Consider the following 4,553-nt stretch of genomic DNA (forward strand, 5'->3'; position numbering starts at 1 on the left):
ATCTCTGAAGTTCAGCAAGGATGGCAGCCCAGTCTGAAAGAGAACAGCTAGCACAACACCCTAAAACAAATTCTCCTGTCCCAAATTGTGTATGTGCATTATCCAAGTGATACAATTAACAAGTACAGCAAAAGAGCCATTTAGAAAAAAGATAAATAGAGCAAGAGTCCATGTGCTGCCATGCATGTTATGTGATGTTAACATTCTGTAGGTCAAAACTGGCCTGGAGAAATCGTCAGAAAGCAACAGCTTCGGTGCAGGGCTGCAGGTCGGCCCTGAGACGGTCCCTGGGCACAGCCCGACAGCTTCAGGGTCAGAACTTTACGCAGGGAACAGATTTGAATCTTTGGATGGTAAAAACACAAGTATCCACAGAACAGAATTTAAATAAACTGTTGCAAAAATAATAAAAAGACCTACTGTGGCCAACTCAAAATCATATCTCTGTAGACCTGAAAACTAAAAGAACCAAGAAAGCTAATTTGAAAAACCAGATATGAAAATGACTTTAAAACAAATAGCCTTTATTTTACTAAGCGTCCCTGGGTACAAATTTCATTTCTTCCTTCATGACACTCACGATATGTAACAATTATTAGTAACTCACCTAAGTATGGCAAAAGATACAAAACAAGAACACAAAAATGGAATGCAAAAGGCAAACAACACATTTACATGGTAGTTTATAAACAAGCAAAGTCCTGAGAAATGAATTTTAGCAACTAAATTCAATTTTTTCCATAAACCAAAGTTGTATTATCTTACCTACAAATCGTGTACAAATGCTTGTGAAACAGGCTTTCTTAGAATAAACCCATTTTGAATCACTCAGCACAGTTCAAAGACAGAAAATTAAGATCTTTCGTTGAGAAAAGCCTTTAAAAACCTAAGGGATGTCTTTCACACAAACTACACCCTGATTTTGCAGGTAATGGGCTATTGATTTGGCTTAATTTTATCACACACCGGATTTGCCACAATAGTGAAGGGAAGACAAAGGCAGGCTAACAATAACAAAAAAATCACAAGTACAACAATATATTTCAATTTGAGAGCAGGTACTATTTATTAACTGACCAGCTTAAAAAAATTAATCATGGTAGACACCTTCGTTCATTCTTCTAATAATCCTGTTGATCCGGTCCTCCCTGTTGGTTGCATCTCCACCTTCTACAAAATGGATGGTCTTTTTCTTCATTCCACCTTGTGGAGAATGTAATTTGAAGGATCACAGGATGTTATTTGCTTCTTTGAAGCGTTTTCCAACAGTATAGATCTCATGAATCAGGTCCTCCATGCAGATGATGCCATATTTTCCAAGAGATCGAGCAATCAAAGCGTTATCTGTCAAAGCAATTAGCTTTTTACTGATTTTGCCATAACCACGTTTGTAGATTAGTTCATCTACTGACTTCAGATTTGAGTACCCACATGCAGTATATGGCTCTACAATCCTCAGCATGTTAATTGAAGCCTTGTTGAGCTTCACAAAGGTTCCACTGAAGATTTGACAAAGGCGAAGAAGCTGCAACACCTTTCGGACCTTGGTCTCACACCATCGATACCTCTGATCCTGATGACAAATGCCAATTTGGGTTCTGCAGGTGCATAGATGTTGTCAGCTTTCCTTGCCATCTGACTTTTAGTTCTGTACATCTGCCTATGTTCCTTGTGATAGTGCTTCACTTTTTCATAGATAATCTTCCTCCTTGCCTTTTGAAGCATCTTTTGGGCAAACTTCTTTCTCAGGCGCCTGATCTTCAGCTCTGCCAAATTCCTTTGCTTTTTCTTAAGGGTTTCTGGGACAGCAGGAACCTTCTTCTTCTCTTCTACCCACTCCATGTTTCCAGCCAAAAAAAAAAAAAGGAAGCTGTTTTGTTTTTCTTGAGACAGTGTCTGTTACCCAGGCTGGAGTGCAGTGATGTGACCATGGCTTACTGCAGCCTTGACCTCCCAGGCTCAAGTGATCCTCCCATCTCAGTCTCCTAAGTAGCTGTGCAGTTTTGAGTGAGTTCCTTAATCCTGAGTTCTAATTTGATTGCACTGTGGTCTGAGAGAGTGTTTGTTACGATTTTTGGTTTTTTTGCATTTGCTGAGGAGTGTTGCACTTCCAATTATGTTGGCAGTTTTAGAATATGCGTGATGTGGTGTTGAGAATAATGTATATTCTGTGGATTTAGGGTGGAAAGTTTCGTAGATGTCTAGTATGTCTGCTTGGTCCAGAGCTGAGTTCAAGTCCTGAATATCCCTGCTAATTTTCTGTCTCGTTGATATGTCTAATATTGACAGTGAGGTGTTAAAGTCTCCCAGTATTGTGTGGGAGTCTAAGTCTCTTTGTGGGTCTCTAAGAACTTCCTTTACATAGCTGGGTGCTCCTGTATTGGGTAGATAGTTAGCTCTTCTTGTTGCATTGATCCCTTTACCATTATGTAATGCCTCCCCCCCCCCTTTTTTTTTAATCTTTGTTGGTTTAAAGACTGTTTTATTAGAGACTAGAATTGCACTCCCTGCTTTTTTTTTTTTTGGCTTTTCATTTGTTTGGTAAATATTCTTCCAACCCTTTATTGTGAGCCTATGTGTGTCTTTGCATGTAAGATAGGTCTTCTGAATACAGCACACCGATGGGTCTTGACTCTACCCAATTTACCAGTCTGTGTCTTTAAATTGGGGCATTTAGCCTATTTACATTTAAGGTTAATATTGTTATGTGAGAATTTGATCCTGTCATTATGATACTAGCTGGTTATTTTGCCCATTAGTTGATGTAGTTTCTTCACAGTGTTGGTGGTCTTTACAATTTGGTATGTTTTTGCAGTTGGTACTGGTTTTTCCTTTCAATATTTAGTGCTTCCTGCAGGAGTTATCTTAAGGCAGTCCTGGTGGTGACAAAATCTTTCAGCATTTGCTTGTCTGTAAAGGATTCAGTTTCTTTTTCACTTATGAAGCTTAGTTTGATTTGATATGAAATTCTGGGTTGAAAATTCTTTAAGTATGTTGAATATTGTACCCCACTCTCTTCTGGTGTGTAGGGTTTCTGCAGAGAGATTCGCTGTTAGTCTAATGGACTTTCCTTTGTGTGTAACCTGACCTTTTCTCTGGTTACCCTTAACATTTTTTCCTTCATTTCAACCTTGGTGAATCTGACAATTATGTGTCTTGGGGTTGCTCTTCTTGAGGAGTATCTTTGTGGTGGTCTCTTTATTTCCTGAATTTGAATGTTTGTCTGTCCTGCTAGGTTAAGGAAGTTTTCTTGGATGATATCCTGAAGAGTGTTTTTCAATGTTCCATTCTCCCTGTCACTTTCAGGTACACCAATCAAATGTAGACTTTTCACATAGTCCCATATTTCTTGGAGGCTTTGTTTGTTTCTTTTCATTCTTTTTTCTCAAATCTCGTCTTCATGCTTTATTTTATTAAGTTAATCTTTAATCTCTGATATCCTTCACTTGATCAATTTGGCTATTGATACTTGTGTATGCTTCACGAAGTTCTTCTGCTGTATTATTCAACCCCATCAGGTCATTTATGTTATTCTCTAAACTGGTTATTCTAGCTAGCAATTCCTCCAATCTTTTTTCAAGATTCCTAGCTTCCTTGCATTGTGTTAGAACATGCTCCTTTAGCTTGGAGGAGTTAGTTGTTGCCCACATTCTGAGGCCTACTTCTGTCTATTTGTCAAACTCATTCTCCATCCAGTTTTGCTGTTTTGCTGGTGAGGAGTTGTGATCCTTTGGAAGAGAAGAGGCATTCTGGTTTTGAAATTCTCAGCCTTTTGCTCTGCTTTTTCCTCATCTTTGGGAATTTATCTACCTTTGGTCTTTGATGTTGGTGACGTTTGGATGGGGTTTTTGTGTGGATGTCCTTTTTATTGATGGTGATTGTATTTCTTTCTGTTTGTTAGTTTTCCTTTTAACAGTCAGGCCCCTTTGCTGCAGGTCTGGTGGAGTTTGCTGGAGGTCCACTCCATACCCTTTTTGCCCAGGCTGCAGAACAGCAAAGATTGCTGCCTGTTTCTTACTCGAAACTTCATCCCAGAGGGCAATGGCCAGATGCCAGCAAGAGCTCTTCTATATGAGGTGTCTATTGACCCCTGCTGGGAGGTGTCTCCCAGTCAGGAGGCACGGGGGTCAGAGACCCACTTAAGGAGATAGTCTGTCCCTTAGCAGAGCTCGAGCGCTTTTCTGGGAGATCTGCTGTTCTCTTTAGGGCTGGCAGGCAGGAAGGTTTAAGCCTGCTGAAGCTGCACCCACAGCCATCCCTTTTCCCAGGTGCTCTATTCCAGGGAGATAGGAGTTTTATTTTTAAGCCCCTGACTGGGGCTGCTGCCTTTCTTTCAGAGATGCCCTGCCCAGAGAGGAGGAATCTAGAGGGTCAGTCTGGCTACCCCAGCTTTGCCTAGCTGTGGTGGGCTCCACCGAGTTCTAACTTTTCAGTGACTTTGTTTACACTGTGAGGGGAAAACTGCCTACTCAAGCCTCAGTAATGACGGACTCCCCTCCCCCCACCAAGCTCAAGCATCCCAGGTCAGCTTCAGACTGCTGTGCTGACAGTGA

At 40.7% G+C, this 4,553-nt stretch overlaps 2 pseudogenes; both read right to left on the reverse strand.

Annotated features, from left to right (window-relative positions):
- Window positions 1-571, reverse strand: part of LOC108294529 — a 1,563-nt pseudogene extending 992 nt beyond the window's left edge.
- Window positions 572-1,090: 519 nt separating this feature from the next.
- LOC108294544 lies at window positions 1,091-1,842 on the reverse strand (annotated as a pseudogene).
- Window positions 1,843-4,553: the final 2,711 nt, after the last annotated feature.

Source organism: Cebus imitator, unplaced genomic scaffold (assembly GCF_001604975.1).
Source record: "Cebus imitator isolate Cc_AM_T3 unplaced genomic scaffold, Cebus_imitator-1.0 Scaffold586, whole genome shotgun sequence".
In the NCBI taxonomy this organism is placed as follows: Eukaryota; Metazoa; Chordata; class Mammalia; order Primates; family Cebidae; genus Cebus; species Cebus imitator.